We start from the raw sequence: 19,945 nt of genomic DNA, 5'->3' as shown, positions 1-19,945 counted from the left end.
AAACACAACCACAAACACAAGACAATCATTATATCAAACAACCAAATAAAGACATCACCAATATCCCATTATGGGACTAATCGAGTAGGAAATCCTACCGGAAAGCACAACAAGCAGACGGTATCTCTGGTGTATCAAAACGCCTCTTCTACGAATCCTCCTCCTAACACATAACACATAAAGACTACACATCACATACTACACACAAAACCCCCAATCCCTAAATTAGGGTTTAACCAACCTTAACAAAACATTATAAAAATTATATTAAAAGCTTACCCTTGACGCAAGGAACTCAACGACACGAATAACGACAAGAACTGACCGTCTGAACTCCGGGAATTGCTAAGAATGCGATTAGGAAGATGAACTGGCTGCTTTCTCTCTTAAACAGGGTTTTAGGTTTTGTAAAAGTGATTTAAAACAATGACGATTATGTTTAAATACCTTAATCGCATAATTAACAAAACCCGAGAAAACTCCCCGTAAAACCGGACACTCGATCGAGTACCCAAGGTACTCGATCGAGTACCCCCTTACTCGATCGAGTACCCCAGCTACTCGATCGAGTACCCAACAGGTCAGAAACTATTTTATTTCGCAACTTACCCTTACTCGACAGAGTAAGGGCTACTCGATAGAGTACCCTTAGACTTATAAATACGGAGTATTACAGTCTTCCCTCCTTAAAAGGAACTTCGTCCCCGAAGTTCAAACCACTACTAAACAAAGGTACTCCCATAAGCTTCCCGACTCGAAAGTCAAACAAAATTCAACGTAAAACATGATACTAACCCAACTCATCCCGACAAACATACCGACACAACATATAAAAGGGGTATAAAACTCGTAAAAACTGCTCGCGATCATCTCCTACCCCCCTAAAAGAAACAAGGTTACGTCCTCGTAACCATACATACCTGATCAAAGAGGAAAGGGTAACGCTCTTTCATAGCTTCCTCTGGCTCCCATGTAGCTTCCTCGGTCTCGTGGTTAGACCAAAGGATCTTAAGCAAAACTGTCTCACCACTCCTGGTCTTTCTAACCTTTCGGTCTAGGATCTGCTTAGGCACCTCAAGATATGATAATGACTCATCTAGCTCTAAGCTCTCTGCCTCCAACACATGTGATGGGTCACTCACATACTTCCGCAGCTGCGATACATGAAACACATTATGCACTCTCTCCAACGTAGCTGGTAAAGCCAGACGATAAGCAACTTCCCCAACTCGCTCTAAGATCTCATAAGGCCCTATAAACTTCTGACTTAGCTTGCCTTTCTTCCCGAATCTCATAACTCCACGCATCGGAGACACTTTCAGAAGAACCTTGTCCCCAACTTGAAACTCTATGTCCCGACGATGTAGGTCTGCATAACTCTTTTGTCGATCCTGGGCTGCTCTCATCCGTTCCCTGATCATCTTAATCTGTTCCACCATCTCATGCACCTCCTTCCAAACAGATTTGACTCCTACACCTCCTTCCATACAAAGCCTCAAACGGTGCCATACCTATACTGGTGTGATAACTGTTATTGTAAGAAAATTCTATCAAGTCCAACCTCTGCTCCCAGCTACCACCAAAATCCATCACACAAGCTCGCAACATATCCTCAAGAGTCTTGATTGTTCTCTCAGTCTGCCCGTCTGTCGCAGGATGAAATGCTGTACTCATCTTCAAAGTTGTTCCCAACGATTCCTGCAACTCCTTCCAAAACCTCGATATAAACCTCGCATCTCTGTCAGACACTATGTCCTTAGGGACTCCATGTAACTTAAGCACGTTCTTTCGATAGGCCATAGCCGATTGTGCCTTAGTCCATGTATCTTTCATTGGAACAAAGTGAGCGACTTGGTCGACGATCCACTATCACCCAAATCATGTTGTTACCTTGTTGACTCTTAGGCAAACCCACAATGAAATCCATGGAAATGGATTCCAGCTTCCACTCAGGCACCTCCAAAGACTGAATCTTACCTTGTGGTCTTCTCTGTTCCCCTTTAACTCTCTGGCATGTCAAACAACGGGACACAAACTCAAATTGTCTCTTTCTTCATCCCAGGCCACCAAAACGTTTTCTTCAAATCCTTGTATAGCTTGTCTCCTCCTGGATGAACTGAATATGGTGTGCAATGCGCCTCTGTCATGATCGTCTTTTTCAACTCCTCATCATTAGGAACACACCACCTACCATCAAACCTCAAACTACCATCTGTATGAATAGAAAACCGGACACTTTGTCCCTTTCTCTACTCCAGACTCTCCACTCAACTATCTTAGGATCCAAAGCCTGCTTATTCCGAATATCATCATAAAACTCCAGATGTACTGTCATATCACCCATGGCAACTCCTTTCTGCATCATATGTATCCCAAAGCTCGCTACCTCATCCCTCAGCCTAATCAAAGATAGAGCTGTACACAAGGAATGTACACTCTTCCTACTCAAAGCATCAGCAACAACATTGGCCTTCCCTTCATGGTAGATAATCTCCATGTCGTAATCACCAATCAGCTCCATCCACCTCCTCTGTCTCATGTTCAACTCCTTCTGCGTGAAGATGTACTTAAGACTCTTGTGATCAGAAAATACCTTAAAGACTGCTCCATAAAGGTAATGTCTCCAAATCTTGAGAGCAAACACCAATGCACCCAACTCCAGATCATGAGTAGGGTAGTTCTCCTCATAAGGCTTCAACTGCCTAGAAGCATAGGCAATCACTTTACCATTCTGCATTAACACACATCCCAGCCCATTCTTCGAGGCATCTGTATAAACCTCGAAATTCTCGCTCCCTTCAGGCAATGCGAGGACAGGAGCTGTGGTCAAACGCTCCTTTAATGTTTGGAACGCCGTCTCACAACTCTCATCCCAACGAAACCTGTTCTCCTTCCTCATCAACGCTGTCATTGGTCTAGCTATCTTGGAGAAATCTTTCACGAACCGTCTGTAGTATCCAGCTAAACCCAAGAAACTTCTAACCTCAGCAACATTCTTCGGTGCTTCCCACTTTGTCACTACTTCAATCTTCGCCGGATCCACTGACTACCCCATCTTTAGAGATTACATGCCCCTTAAGAAAAGCAACTTTCTCTAACTGTGAGAACTCACACTTGGACAGCTTAGCATACAACTCATGATCCCTCAAAGTCCGCAACACGATCCTCAGATGCTCCTCAAGCTCCTCCTTAGTCTTAGAGTAGACTAAGATGTCATCGATAAACACCACTACAAACTGGTCCAAGAACGTAAGAAGATTCTATTCATCAAATCCATAAACACGCTTTGGCGCATTAGACAACCCAAGCGGCATGACCACATACTCATAATGGCCATACCTTGACGTGAAAGCTGTCTTTGGTATGTCCACCTCTCTAATCTTCACCTGATGGTACCCCGACCTCAAATCAATCTTAGAAAAGACTGTTGCACCGCTCAACTGATTAAACAGGTCATCTATCCTTGGCAAAGGATACTTGTTATTTATCGTCACACGGTTCAGCTCCCTGTAATCTATGCACGACCTCAAGCTCCCATCTTTCTTCTTCACGAAAAAAGAACGGTGCTCCCCAAGGCGATACACTTGGTCTAATGTATCCCTTCTCTATCAAATCATCCAACTGCTTCCTAAGTTCCTCCATCTCCTTAGGACCCATACGGTACGGTGCCTTAGAGATTGGCCCCGTCCCTGGCTTCAACTCAACGGTGAAATCTATCTCCCTCTTCGGTGGCAACCCCGGAATCTCCTCTGGAAAAACATCTGCAAACTCCCCTACCACTGGTATCTCATCAACTGCCGGACTCTCCATCCGATCATCTCTCACATGGCACAAGATCAGAGGACATCCCTTCCTCAGATAAGACTTCAATGTGACAGCTCCAATCAACTTAACTTTGGGTTTGACTAGAAACCCACGATAAGACACACTAACACCCTTTGGACCTCTTAAGGACACTTTCTTTTAATGACAGTCTATCTTAGCTTTATACTTTCCTAACCAATCCATCCCAACTATCATCTCAAAACCGTTAAAAGGAAACTCTAGCAAGTCTACAGGGAAATCGACTTGCCCAACTATCAAAGATACATCTCTAAACAACCTCCCACACGATACAGACTCACCCGAAGGTATGAAAACTTGCTCACTAACAGACTCATATACTCTCAAACCCAACTGTTTTACATGACTCGAAGACACAAACGACTGAGAAGCCCCCGAATCAAACAAAACAAACGTAGGAATACCATTAACAAGGAATGTACCGGTGATAACGTGCGCATCTTCCTCAGCTGCCTTCTTCTCCATCATGAATAACTTGCCATTGGTCTTCTGTCCACCTCCCTGGACAGTACTGGCTGATGCGGTCGGCTTAGAACCCGACCCTTGATTGTTGTTGTTGTTCGTCGGTGTCTTCTGATAAGAATTACCGCCGTTGCGGTTGCCTCCACTCTGGTAACTCTGACTTCCCCGGTTTGGCCATGATCCAGCCGATCTGTTACTCGCGAAGCTCTGTGCAGGTCTCTGAAAAGATCCCGGTGCACTCGTGCACTCATGTCTCTTGTGGCCTACACCACCACAGCTATAGTAGGTCACTCCCCAACTATTACTCACACTTCCACGGCCACGCCCAAAGGAAGCCCCAAAGATCAACCACGACCCGAAGAAAACCCCTTTAGACTGATTGTGGTTGCCTTTCTTGTAATTAGATTGGCCACCACCCTCGCTCTCAGACTTCCTCTTCTCACCACCAGACCTCTCCTGATCCATCTCCACCAGCCTCTCCGCTCTCCCAGCCCTCTCGTAGGCTTCCTTAACATCAGTAAGGATCCCCACGGGTAACTTATCCATAATCGTGGTAGTCAACCCTCTCTCAAACCTCAATGCCAGGTTCTCCTCGCTCAAACCCATATCCTCAGCATACCTGGACTTCTCATTGAATTGTCTATAGTACTCGGCTACCGACATCTCAGCGGTCATCTTAAACTTATCAAACTCTTCCCTCAACTTACTCCTCACATGCTCCGGTACGAACTCCTTCCTTACAGCCCTACGAAACTCCTCCCAAGGTATAGCGGGTAAGCCTTGGTTGGTGTATATCTCCTTAGCACTCACCTTCACTGAATCCCACCACTTGCCTCGCCGCCTCCCTCGGATAGAACGCACTGTTCCACTCTCATCTCATCGGACAATGAACCAAGTCTAAGATGTTCTCCATCTCTCTCAGCCAACTATCAAGCAGATTAGGCTCCCCAACCCCTTTGTATTCCTTCGGGTTAAACCTCGCAATGTAGAGGCTGATTTTAGAATGATCAACCTCCTTCTCCTTACTCTTATCCTTGTCCTCATTCACTCTCTTCAGGGTCTCAGTAAGAGCATCCTGGTGCTCTAACATCTTAACGATGTCATCCACGGTCATAAGCTCAGCTCTCGCGTACAAAGCAGTTCTCTTGGGCGGCATCTTGAAACTATATAAGAAAGGGGTAAACATAAACACACGTACTAAACCTCAAAACACAAAAACACGGTGCCCAGAACCCACTCGATCGAGTTCCCAAACACACTCGATCGAGTAACGGGCTACTCGATCGAGTGCCCCACGTACTCGATCGAGTACCCAAACTCCAGAACCAAACAGACCTTCTGATCTCTTTCCTACTCGATCGAGTATCTAGGCTACTCGATCGAGTGATTTCTACTCGATCGAGTACCCCTAGTTACTCGATCGAGTGCCCCTAAAACTCGATTCGGACTCAAAATCGCAAAAACCCACCCGATCGAGTCAGCCCCACTCGATCTAGTAACCCTAATTCGTAAGAGCTACCCGCATATTATGTCATATGCTAACATGCTAACTTTATAAATCACATATTATATCATAACAATCATGCTATTAATTGCCACGTTGTAAAACATTCAACATGCTATCATTTCATCAACAGTTTCTATATATATCATCACTTTTCTTTCACCTCCTCAACTTCCAATTCGAACATCCAACAATCAACACATTCCATCATATTTGTAAACAAGTTAACCAAACACACATACGACTCGACAAACACTTCCCCCATGTGACCGGTTCAAAGTTGTAGGGCGACCCCCGCGACTTTAGGACGTCTCCCAAGCCTTTGTACTAGCTCCTACAACTTTTACCCCGGGTTCATTTTAATTGACTCCCTATGTTCATTAAGTTCATTGGTTACAGGTTTCAGGATCGTCGCTCTGATACTATTTGTAACACCCCCATACTCCAAGTGCCTTACCAGGACCACTCAGGTATGAAGACATTACCATCTCGGTTACCCGAGGCAATGATAATCAAACAACAATGACGAAACAACGTTTATTATAAATAGTTTAACGAATAGTTACAATCCATGAAACCAACTAAAAGTGCAATACATTATTCTCAAACGATGTCTAACTGAAATGTAAATAAACTAAGGCTACAACGGAAGACTCCTATCATCATGTCGTGGCATCCCAGCTATCCCAGTACTCATCTCAATACCTGCTCAATATCTGCTCACCATCCCCGAATGGATCACCGCAGGTTTACAAAACAACACCGGGTCGAGTACTAATCACACAATCAATATAGATAACAATAATAAGATAAACAGACAAAATTGAATCACACACACACACACACACACACCACCAACTCCCATCATCTCAACACCGACCGTCCTTTGGACCAGCCACGCCGATGGGGGACCGCAGCCGTTCCCACCTAAGCCCCGCTCATCATACCGAGCGATAACCCTGTCCCATTAATGTGCACATCCCCTTCCGTGGCGGGTTCCACGAAGGGCGAAACTAGGGCGTGAAGTCACTCCCGCAAGTGACCCCACTCAGCCGAGAACGCATCTCGAGAACCATCAACAAAGCAATCACAACCACAAACACAAGACAATCATTATATCAAACAACCAAATACAAAGACATCACCAATATCCCATTATGGGACTAATACCGAGTAGGAAATCCTACCTGGAAAGCACAACAAGCAGACGGTATCTACAATTTGTATCAAAACGCCTCTTCTACGAATCCTCCTCCTAACACATAACACATAGAGACTACACATCACATACTACACACAAAACCCCCAATCCCTAAATTAGGGTTTAACCAACCTTAACAAAACATTATAAAAATTATATTAAAAGCTTACCCTTGACGCAAGGAACTCAACGACACGAATAACGACAAGAACTGACCGTCTGAACTCCGGGAATTGCTAAGAATGCGATTAGGAGGATGAACTGGCTGCTTTCTCTCTTAAACAAGGTTTTAGGTTTTGTAAAAGTGATTTAAAACAATGACGATTATGTTTAAATACCTTAATCGCATAATTAACAAAACCCGAGAAAACTCCCCGTCAAAACCAGGACACTCGATCGAGTACCCAAGGTACTCGATCGAGTACCCCTCTACTCGATCGAGTACTGACTACTCGATCGAGTACCCAACAGTCGAAACTATTTTATTTCGCAACTTACCCTTACTCGACAGAGTAAGGGCTACTCGATAGAGTACCCCAAGACTTATAAATACGGAGTATTACATTAACATGGTAACAACACATAGTATTACATCCCATCCCATCTTAAAGAAACTTCGTCCCCGAAGTTGACTCAATTAAGCTACGCAAGCAACAACTCACACTTATAACATACATCCTACTAACAATTTTGCGACACAAAGCATCGTTCACTATAGATTCTCGGAGCACTTTATAGTGAAATAGGTACCGCATTGGTAATGTCGCACCTGACCTAAAGCAAGGGGTAACACTACGCCAATTCTGCACTTTAGCGACGACCGTATAACAACGGTTTACTACATATAATAACGGAACCTAGATCACCGTTGCCCAATATTGACGGAAACCACAAGCGCGTAATTCTGAGAAACGATTTACAGAGAAACCATTATTAAATAAAGTTCAACAACGGTTCCGTCGACGACCATGTTCTAAATTATCAACGGTGAGAATCAAAACCATTATAAAATATTTTCTTGTAAACGGTCTTGCATAACCGTTATCATATTTTACTAACAGTTTACATAAAACCGTTAAAAAATATATCTTGTAAACGGTCCTGCAAAACCCGTTATCATATTTTGTCAACGTTTTTCATAAAACCGTTATAAAATATAAAGCAAGAATGTTTTTTTTTTGTTCATTGTTTTAAATTTGGATAATGGTATTGACAGAACCATCGTCATTTATTTGCGTAGAACGTTTTTATCTCAACCGTTGTCATTTTTTCAAATCAGTTAAGTTGAACCAATGCATGCAAAAAGGTGTAACTTTATTCAGAACTTTATGCATGCATTATACTATTCAATTTGGACTATAAATATGTCGTCATAATGTTATAGTTGAATATCAAGAAAATACTCTTTCATTCTCTCTATAAAATATACTCTGTTATAATACCTCAGATATATGAGCTGTTGGTTATTCTATCGAGTAGGGCTTACTCTCTCAAGTAAGTTAGTTTTGCATTCTGGAGTATGTTCTGCCTGATGGGTACTCGATCTAGTAAGGGCAACTCGATCGAGTAGGGGGTACTCAATCGAGTACCATAGTTACTCGATCAAGTATGTCGAGTTATACGATTTTTCGGCAGGGTTTGATAGCAACACGTGAAGAGTTCTAAAGTGAATTCGTCAGTTCTTTTACCTTTTACCTCATTCTAAAGCTTTTTACAAAAGAAACCAAAGCGATGTCAGTTTCTCTTCTCTCATGGCTATCAAATCCAAGGGCTAGAGTTGTCGCATTTCAGAGTTCTTTATTCCGTTGAGATCGTCGTATTGTGGGTAAGATCGTTATACCATTTTTATGTCAATTCGCTAATATTGTTTAAACCCTAATTGGGTGAATTGGGGGTATTTGGGTTGTTGATTTTATAGATTGTATTTGTATGATTATTTGATTATTTGATTATAGGATGTGATTTCTTTGAGGAAGGCTTTTGATCTGCTGCTTGTGTTTGATAATTGGTGATTTCATTCCAGGTAGGATTTCCCAACTCAGTTATTATGTAAATGTTATAAGATGGTTGTTTGGTTGATTGGAATGTTGATTATATCGTAATTGGTTTTTGGCATTGTTTACATTGATATTGTGATTGGTTGTTGTTTGTTTTTGGTTTGCGAGGCGCGCCCTCGGCTTAGTGGAATCACTTGCGGGAGTGGTTTCACGCCCTTGATTCGCCTCTGGTGGTTCTCGTCACAAGGGGGATGTGCTGTAACATTCCGTTTGATGTTTATGTAGTTGGTTATGTATGGAGTTAGTGTCGGGAGAGTTTATGATGTAGTTGATACGACATCGTGGGCGAGGTGTGGAGGTAGGAATAGTTGGTAGAGTTGGTGTTAAGAGTTCATGGTTTCATATTTTATAAGTTGGGGTTTTGTTTTGAGTTCTTAGTAGCTTTGTTGCGTCTTGACCGAGTTAGTATGTTTATTTTTATGTATGGGTTGAACTTCGGGGACGAAGTTCTTTTTAAGGAAGGAAGACTGTAATACTACGGTTTTATGAGTCTCTTGGTACTCTATCGAGTAGGCCTTACTCTGTCGAGTAAGGGTGTGTTGCGTTTTAAATTAGTTTCTGACCTGTTGGGTACTCGATCGAGTAAGGGGGGTACTCGATCGAGTACCTCAGCTACTCGATCGAGTAGCTCGGTTAGCGGGTGATAATTCGACGGGTTTTGTTAATAACACGAATTAATATATAAATCTTTCCGTCACTTTCATAATACATCTTTACAAACCTAATAACATAAAAAGGGAGATTCAAGTTACCTTCTTCGCATTCATCCGTGTTGTTGACAAATCCCGGAGCTCGAGAGGTCGGATTCCATCGTTCTTTATACCTTTGTAATCCTTGCGTCGAGGGTAAGATCTACATACCAATTTTATAGTATTTCGTTAAGTTTCGTTAAACCCTAATATTGGGAATTGGGGATTTTGTTGTGTCATGTGCATAGTAGTGATTATGTGTTTGTATAATTAGGAGGAGGATTCGTAGAGGAAGCTTTTTGATATCAGCTGTGAGATCGTCTGATTATTGTGCTTTCCAGGTAGGGTTTCCCTACTCAGTATTACTTACATAATGTGTGGTGAGTGTGCTATAATTAGTGTAATTGGTTGATTCAGACGGTTGTTGATATTGTGATTGTGATTGTTTGTCTGTGATTCTCGAGATGCGTTCTCGGCTGAGTGGAGTCACTTGCGGGAGGGGCTTCACGCCCTAGTTTCGCCCTTCGTGGAACCCGCCACGGAAAGGGATGTGCACATTAATGGGACAGGGTTATCGCTCGGTATGATGAGCGGGGCTTAGGTGGGAACGGCTGCGGTCCCCCACCGCGTGGCTGGTCCAATGGATGATCGGTGACGGGAGATGGAGTGGAGCGCCGATTGTGTATGATTGCTTGAGTGTGTTGGTTCTTTGTCAGATCTTGTTGATATATAACTTGTGTAAATAGTAATCGACCCGTTTAAATGTTTTAAAACTGTGGTGATCCATTCGGGGTGGTGGTGAGCGATTATTAAGCGGGTATGATATGATGCGACGGGATAGTGGGATGAGTCATCACGTTGCAGTTAGAAGTCTTCCGCTGTGTCAGATGATGTCAAGTAGCTTGATAGTTTTATCAAAAGACGGATTGAGTACTTTGTAATTCCTTTGACAGTTTTGGTTTGAGATATGTAATCACTTAAATTATATTTACTATTTAAATATGTTTCTTTATTGTCTTATGATTATCATTGCCTCGGGTAACCGAGATGGTAACATCTTTATACCTGGGTGGTCCTGGTAAGGCACTTGGAGTATGGGGGTGTTACAAAATGGTATCAGAGCGACGATCCTGAAACCTGTAACCAATGAACCCAATAAACATTGAGAGTCAAAGAAAATGAACCCGGGGTAAAAGTTGTAGGAGCTAATGCAAAAACTTGGGAGACGTCCTAAAGTCGCGAACTCGCCCTACAATTTTGAACCGGTCACTGTGGGATATGAGTCAGGATCGCTATGTGGTTACCTTGTGTAGTGTGTACCTGGTAGTCAAGTGTGGCATGAATCAGTGGATGTATGTATGTTGACAATGGGGAATGTGTAGAAAATATGGTGATGATGTGATTTCGTAAGTTATTGATTGAAAGCATGGTAGTTGTTTTACGATATGGCATTATAGAAATACGGAAAGAAAATTTGTTTGATTGGAGTTATACATAGAGTTATGTATACATATATGTTGTTGGTAGTGTTGTACGAGTTTATATAGCTGAAAGTTTGAGTAAGAGCATGAATAATTGGTGGAAAAGATGATAATTGTTGCATGATAATATGATATTTTTTTTATAACGCATGTTGTATGATGGAAGAGATTTTATAAGGTTGTTATGCTAGTAACAGGTGAATATGATACTTGATGTCATATAATTGTGATTTTGTTTACGTAATGTTATATAATAAAAACATGTGGGTAATATGTGATTGGTAAGTTGAATGATATATGTGCATCGAGTTATTTGTTGCTTGGCTTTTGAAGTTAGTAACATGTGGTTAGGGATACTGGTTTTATGAGCATCGAGTTGTTTTTGTTTACCATGTTGTCGTTTAAGTTGTTGGGAAGTAAAATCAAGTAGTTGTGTTTTCGATTATAGGGAGGTTGTCTTTAAACTGTTATAACTTGAGATGCATAAAAGATTTTAATGTTATTCCAATTGGAGGTGATAGCTTGTCCTTTTACGATTTTAACGATAGGTCACACGCCCAAAACGACCAAGAAATGAGTGAGTTATGACTGTTTTACGAAAACTGGACAGTGCTGAGAAATGCATAGGTACTCGATCTAGTAGCCTTGGTACTCGATCAAGTATGGGGGGACTCGATCGAGTACGTCAGTTACTCGATCGAGTAGCCCTGGTAATTTGTTTTACGTGCTTCTGATGTTCACCTACTCGATCGAGTAAGTCACTTACTCGATCGAGTGGCCTGTACTCGATCTAGCGACCCCTGTTTTGGGTCATATGCCTATCTTTTGAATTCGTTGCATATTTTGTTTAATTCAAAGTTGTTATTTTGCTTCTTTATGCATTGTTTTACATGTAAGTTGGTCTTGACGCGTAAGTTACCCAATCTTGTGGTGTAGTGAGTGGCACCTGTGGTGAGTATGAGTTCGGTGGGAGGACATGAGTTATACGTGGTTGTGATATATAGTGGAAAAAGAAAAGGAAGATCGTTATGGCTTAATTGAGACATAGAGCATGTTTCCTAAGATGAAATGAGATGAGTGATATGGTTTTGTGTTAAGTAACGTAAAAGTAAGTGAATGTGGGCAAGGGATGATGTGAGTTTATGGAACGTGAGAATGAAAAGATTGAAATGAGGGACGCAAATGGTGGCATCTTGAGATGTGCAAAGAATGATGGAGGGGGATGGTTAGGAGTCGTGTGGGTTAAGAATATACATAGTGAAAGTTCGTTTTATAAGGGTGAGAAGAGTAGTACGTATATAGTGAACTTTGTGGAGACATGTCGTGAGGTGGATTTGTAGACAATGAATGAGTTTGGGACATTTGGTTTATTAAGAGATGAAACTACTGTGTGATTTCTTTGGGCAACTAGCGGTATGAAAGGAATTTTGATTTCTATAGATGTAATTGTTGAACAGTAAACGTTGATCCTATGGATGGATTAGTGGCAAGGGTGATTGATGACATAATAAGAGAATATTTGTGATAAGAGAATATTTGTGATAAGAAAGAGTGAGATGATATCGATATGAAATAATTAGATGTGAGTTTTGGAGCAGTGAGAAAGTAACCGGAACACTAAAGGGTTAGGTAGAAGTGATAAGGAATTGAATGGTTAATTGATTTTGTCGAGTGTAAAAGAAAAGAATGAGGGGAGTAAAACTAGGAAAATGTTGACCGGAGTTATGTGACATAAAAGTAAGGAATCGTCGAGATGTATGATACTATCAAGAGTAAGTAAGTTAGTGATTATACAGAAATTTCAGGACAACACGATTAATCATGAGTTTCGAGGAATCAAGGGAGTAAGAAGTTGGTAGAGAATTTGTACGATAATAGATAATTGGTGGAGAGTTAGATAAAAATACGAGTAGGATAGTATTGGGAATGATGTTGATGTAATTTTGTTGGTGAATTTGATGATAGTTATTTGGAATGTTAACCGAAGATAGGAAAGAAATCGGGATGTTTAGAGATGAGTGAAAGAGGTTTGATGTCCGGACAGTGGTGGTGTTATGGTTTGTGACTAATGGTTAAGAGTGATGGTATATTAGAAAGGTAGCAATTCAAAAGAGGTTGATTTGGTAGGGACCTGATTGTTGTGTATAATTGTGAGAAGGTATAATATGTGGTTAGATGAGGCGGATGTTAATAGTTGAATAGTAATGGCATGGTTATACTTGGCAAGAAGTTATGGTTGTGCGAATAGGGGAAAATGTTGTGAGGGGCATATGAGTTAAGTTCGGGCGGCAGGTAACCTATGTTGAGTGGTAACTTACGTGATCAGGACTGACCAGTTGGATGTGATTACGGGTCTATGATGTGTATAAATGTTTGTGTGAGGTTTTGACCTCACAAGAAGTGGTATAGTGTGATTATTATAAAGTCATATTTAAATGTTCTGTAATGCATGTTGGGTACGCTAATCTAATTGAATGGTATTCAAAAAGGTAATAATTCGAGTGATCTGGCGTGACTGGTTATGCTTGTATGTATTCATGATACATGTTAATCTGTGATATGGTAAGGGGATGATATTCTTGAGGTTATCTGTTTAATTCATAGAATATGTTGCGATGTGATTTAGTAAAGTGGATTTGAATATGTTTTCCTTGTCTGAGAAGTTATTTTGAGTCAGTGTTTGTGGGAATTGTATGTAGATGTGATGTCTATCGATGTGGTTGTGGTGCCTCGGGTGGTGATCCGGGCACGATATTTAGTATTGTGATGCGGGTATTTTCGTACTGTGGTGTGGCTGTTGGTGGCGGTGTTGCGATGCCGTCACCGGTTGTGGTGGAGTAGGCGGGATGATTATGATTCGAGTTTCGAAAGTTCATACCAGTCATATATAGATTTTTTTTTTGTTTGATGTTGCTTCCTGTGAGTTTCAGTTTGTACAGATAGACAGTTGTTTTGTTTATTGATGTTTCTTACCAGTTAAGTTTTGGTATGAGGGTAGAGTTTGATATGAAAGAGAGTTGTATATGTTTTCGTTGTTGTCATGGTATAGTAACATTCTGTTGATGGGACACAGTTGTCAAAAGTTGTTACAGTACTTTAGATCTTGTTTTAAGATGCGGCTTTAGACATAATCATGGTAAGTGATTGGTGGAACATGAGTTGTACTGATCTGGACGCTGCAGGTGGTTCATAATCAGATTTTGGGACAGTGAGTGTAGGGCGTGGGGAATTAGTGTCATGTTAAGTTTTGTATGAGTTTTGCGGTAATAAAGAAAAGAACTTGAGGATCTAGTGTGAGTGTACGTAACGAGTGTAGATCGTGAGTTATGCTTTTGGGAGATAGGTGCCTTACATAGAGAGGTATGTTGTTTTGCAGTAAGAATGGAGAGTTAGTATGGTGATTTTGCCACGAGTTTTATGGTATAGATTAGGTGGTGTGCCGTATGAGTTGAGGTATGAAAAATGTTTAAGTGTGAAAGCCTTGGATATGTGCATGGCGGGTGTTTAGGTTATAGGTGATTATCTTTGACATGCGGTGGTGATGAGAAAATGAAAAGATATATCTAGGATTTAGTATTAGTGAGTTAGGAGGACGTAACATTTATCTTAAGAGGAGTAGGATGCGATAAAAGAGATTTTGATGGTTGTACATATGGTAGTATATTTGGAAGTAGAGTGTTGGTGTAGCATAAGGTATGGATTTGTATATGTTGTGGTTGATAGTGTTAAAAGGTCATGGACGTGCTTATAGTAGTTCGATGTTAGGAATGCGAGAATACTTCGATAGTGTTGACAGTTGGATAATGAGGTTATGAGTGTGAGTAAACTTCGAGGACGAAGTTCCTTTTAAGGGTGGTAGAATGTAACATTCCGTTTGATGTTTATGTAGTTGGTTATGTATGGAGTTAGTGTCAGGAGAGTTTATGATGTAGTTGATACGACATCGTGGGCGAGGTGTGGAGGTAGGAATAGTTCGTAGAGTTGGTGTTAAGAGTTCATGGTTTCATATTTTGTAAGTTGGGGTTTTGTTTTGAGTTCTTAGTAGCTTTGTTGCGTCTTGACCGAGTTAGTATGTTTATTTTTATGTATGGGTTGAACTTCGGGGACGAAGTTCTTTTTAAGGAAGGAAGACTGTAATACTACGGTTTTATGAGTCTCTGGGTACTCTATCGAGTAGGCCTTACTCTGTCGAGTAAGGGTGTGTTGCGTTTTAAATTAGTCTCTGACCTGTTGGGTACTCGATCGAGTAACCTTGATACTCGATCGAGTAAGGGGGGCACTCGATCGAGTACCTCAGCTACTCGATCGAGTAGCTCGGTTAGCGGGTGATAATTCGACGGGTTTTGTTAATAACACGGATTAATATATAAATCTTTCCGTCACTTTCATAATACACCTTTACAAACCTAATAACATAAAAAGGGAGATTCAAGTTACGTTCTTCGCATTCATTTGTGTTGTTGACAAATCCCGGAGCTCGAGAGGTCGGATTCCATCGTTCTTTATACCTTTGTAATCCTTGCGTCAAGGGTAAGATCTACATACCAATTTTATAGTATTTCGTTAAGTTTCGTTAAACCCTAATATTGGGAATTGGGGATTTTTTTGTGTCATGTGCATAGTAGTGATTATGTGTTTGTATAATTAGGAGGAGGATTCGTAGAGGAAGCTTTTTGATATCAGCTGTGAGATCGTCTGATTATTGTGCTTTCCAGGTAGGGTTTCCCTACTCAGTATTACTTACATAATGTGTGGTGATTGTGCTGTAATTAGTGTAATTGGTTGATTCAGACGGTTGTTGATATTGTGATTGTGATTGTTTGTCTGTGGTTCTCGAGATGCGTTCTCGGCTGAGTGGAGTCACTTGCGGGAGTGGCTTCACGCCCTAGTTTCGCCCTTCGTGGAACCCGACACGGAAGGGGATGTGCACATTAATGGGACAGGGTTATCGCTCGGTATGATGAGCGGGGCTTAGGTGGGAACGGCATGGTCCCCATCGCGGGCTGGTCCAGTGGACAGTCGGTGACGGAGATGGAGTGGAGTGCCTGATTGTGTATGATTGCTTGAGCTGTGTTGGTTGCTGTACTGTTGATATATAACTTGTGTAAATAGTACTGACCCCGTTTAAATGTTTTAAAAACTGTGGTGATCCATTCGGGGGTGGTAAGAAGTTATTGAGCAGGTATGATATGATGCGTATGGGATAGCTGGGATGAGTCATCACGTTGCAGTTAGAAGTCTTCCGCTGTGTCAGATGATGTCTAGTAGCTTGATAGTTTTATCAAAAGACGGATTGAATACTTTGTAATTCCTTTAACAGTTTTGGTTTGAGATATGTAATCACTTAAATTATATTTACTATTTAAATATGTTTCTTTATTGTCTTATGATTATCATGTGCACATTAAGGAACATGGGTTATTTGCTCGATGGAGATGAGCGGGGTTTAGGTGGGCACGACTGCGGTCCCCAACTAGCGGTGTGGGATATCTGTTGCGATGGATATTCTGGCAGGGCTACACACTGCGGTCCCCAACTAACTAGTTGGAGTATTGTGATTGTGTAACTGTCTGTTCTATTGTCTTATATTGTTTATGCAGTAACTGACCCCGTTTAAATGTTTTAAAAACCGTGGTGATCCATTCGAGGATGGTGAGCAATTGTTTAGCAGGTATATCTTGGATTCGTGTGAGCTTAGCTGGGGATGTCACTTTCGATCATTATGCACCGAGTAATCGAGATGGTAGCATTCTCATGCGCTAGGTGGTCTTGGTAAGGCACCTTGGTATATGGGTGTGTTACAAAGTGGTATCGCATAGAAGATTTTGGAACCTATAACAAATTAACCCAATGAATGTATAGAGTCAAATTAAAATGAACCCAGGTAGGAATTATTAGGAGCTAATGCAAAGGCTTGGGAGACGTCCTAAAGTCGCTAACTCGCCCTATAACTTTGAATCGGCAATTATAGGGTATCATGGGATCGCTACTTGTTTACTGTATTTCATATGCTTATGTTGGATGAAGGGTATGCTGGATGATTAGGTGGAAAAGGTGAAGTAATGTTGCGTAAGAATTTGATTTCATGATTTAAGCATGTTTATATTGTTATGTGATGAAAGGTGGAATTTATAATTTGCCGATACTAGTAACATGTGATTAGGGGATGTGATATGTTATATACATGATTTGTTTTACATAAAGTTATATAGTAAAGGCATGCAGGTAGTATGTATTGTGAGCATGACTCGATCGGGTGGGGGAGCTCGATCGAGTATGCTGGGCTCGATCGAGTATGCTGGGCTCGATCGAGTATGCTGGGCTCTATCGAGTGGGTATGTGTATACGTTGGGCAGTAGCTACTGGAGTCGTGCTTCTAGATCGAGTAAGGGGAGTACTCGATCGAGTGTCTGGTATCACTACTACAGATACAAGGTATAACAACGGTTAAAAACCGTTGTTATATAAACAAGCGTCCGTTGTTAAAGGTGTTAACAACGGTTGGTTTTCTAAGTAACCCGTTGTGAAAACTATTATCAACGGTTTAAAGTACAAAAAACCGTTGTGGAAAGTGTGACTAAATTTTGGTGGAAAAGTTATAATTATGGTTACAGTAGAAAAAACCGTTGTTATAACTAAAGACAACCGGTTTTTTTTTAAAAAAACCGTTGTTGATTTTTTTTAAAAAAATAAATAAATTATATATTACTAGATGCATGCATTATTACTGCCCCTTATAATTCCGATGCATGCATTATTACTGCCAAATCCCTGCATATGAAAGGACAATATATGGAATGAGAAGGGTTATAAGATTTGAAGCCGATATGATGGAACAACTTCCTAAACATATATTAATTAAAAAATAACTCAAACGACACTTTACTAAGTATAAATTCATGCATTATCTCAATAACCATTCCATTATCTCACTATCTCCACGTCTTAAACTGCTCCAAACCCTAAATCTTTAAAACAAACTCCAAACTTCCTTCAACAATGAATGATACCATCCGTAATACATGCATTATGACCGAGTACAACAAGTGTTTCATCCGCAGGTTGCTGGACATCGAGGGCAGGTACAGGAGCTCCCTTCAGGACGCTCGGACCGCACTCACGGACGCCAAAAAAATGGCTTGACAGAGCAGCAGATGTTGCAGCTATATGACGATATAGCTACTGCGGAACGAAACCTCCAAATAGCAAAGGAGAAGAAGATGGATATCATAGAAGAGAATAAGACTCTCTATGCATATCTACGAATTGCATTTTTAGCAATGTAATTCGTTTTTTATGTATTTATATATTAATTAATTAAGTTTATTATGAATTCCTCTCCATCATCTTCTTCTTTGTTTTATTTTGTTTAATTTGTTTTACAAGCTAATAAACGCAGAAAAACAACAGTGACAAAACTAATTAAGCGAACAATACTTAGAGAAAGAACAATAATGATCGATAAAAATACATGCAAATGAAATAATTAGAGAAAGAAAATAATGACTGAGATGACAAAACCTAAAACCATGCATATAAAGCAATACCTGATAATTAGAGAAAGTAAGAGACGATGACAACAACAGTGACGGAGATGATAAAGCGACGATGCGAAAGTGTGTGTTTGTGTTTATGTATGTTTGTGTTTGTGTTAGGTTTGTGTTTGTGGCTGTAACTGATCTGTGTTTGTGTGGTTTATATTATGGAAAGTATTGACAACGGTTTTTACACATAAACCCGTTGTCATTAGAGAATATATTAACAACGGGTCCTTATAAAACCGTTGTTAAAAAGTATTAACAACGGGTTTAGATATAACCGTTGTAATTACTTTTCACTAAATTTTCGCCAAATTATTAACAACGGTTATAATGTATTACAGAGTAAACTGTTGTTATTAGTTTTTATATTAACAACGGTTGTGAAAGTTTGGCCCGTCGTTAAAACCTATAACAATGGTTATCAACACATAACCGTTGTAATTAAGTTTAGTAAAATTCCCGCCATCCATTCTACAACGTCTTATGGTGATTTTCGTGAATAAGCGTTGTTAAAGGGACGTTGTAGTTGCCTGGATTTGTAGTAATGTACTCGATCGAGTACGTATGTGACTCGATCGAGTATATTTTGTGTCCGTTTTGAGCAGGTTCTGGATTCAAGTTACTCGATCGAGTTTGTGGCTTACTCGATCGAGTGACTCCTACTCGATCGAGTATATGTGGTTACTCGATCGAGTACGTCCTGGTGCGGGTCAAATTTGTTTTGAGCCGTAGGCTATTTGCTTACATTTATCTCCCTTTTCTGGCTCAAAGATATGCCGTCAAAGAGATCAGCTTTGTATGTTAGGGCTCAGGAGATGAGTGTTGAGCAGATCGCCAAGATGCTTTAGCATCAAGACGCGCTAACTGAAACCTTAAAGAAGATGGGGAAAGATAAGGAGGCCGGGGTAGACTTTGCCAATATGAGCATTACGATATCTCGCTTCAACCCCACTATCTATGTGAGTACAGGTGCACCGATTTTGCTCGACAACTGGCACCATGAGATGGAGAATATCATGGGAGTGGTACATTGTCCGGAAGAGTTTAAGGTGGAACAGGCTGCGTTCTACCTAAGAGATTCAGCTGGGGAATGGTGGGATAAGGTGAAGGACAGTGCTCTAGACATCTATAGGAAGCAGGGTCTTGGAATAACCAAGGAGGTCAGAG

This window comes from Silene latifolia, chromosome X (genome assembly GCF_048544455.1).
Source record: "Silene latifolia isolate original U9 population chromosome X, ASM4854445v1, whole genome shotgun sequence".
NCBI classification, from domain to species: Eukaryota; Viridiplantae; Streptophyta; class Magnoliopsida; order Caryophyllales; family Caryophyllaceae; genus Silene; species Silene latifolia.
This window is presented reverse-complemented; position numbering follows the sequence as displayed.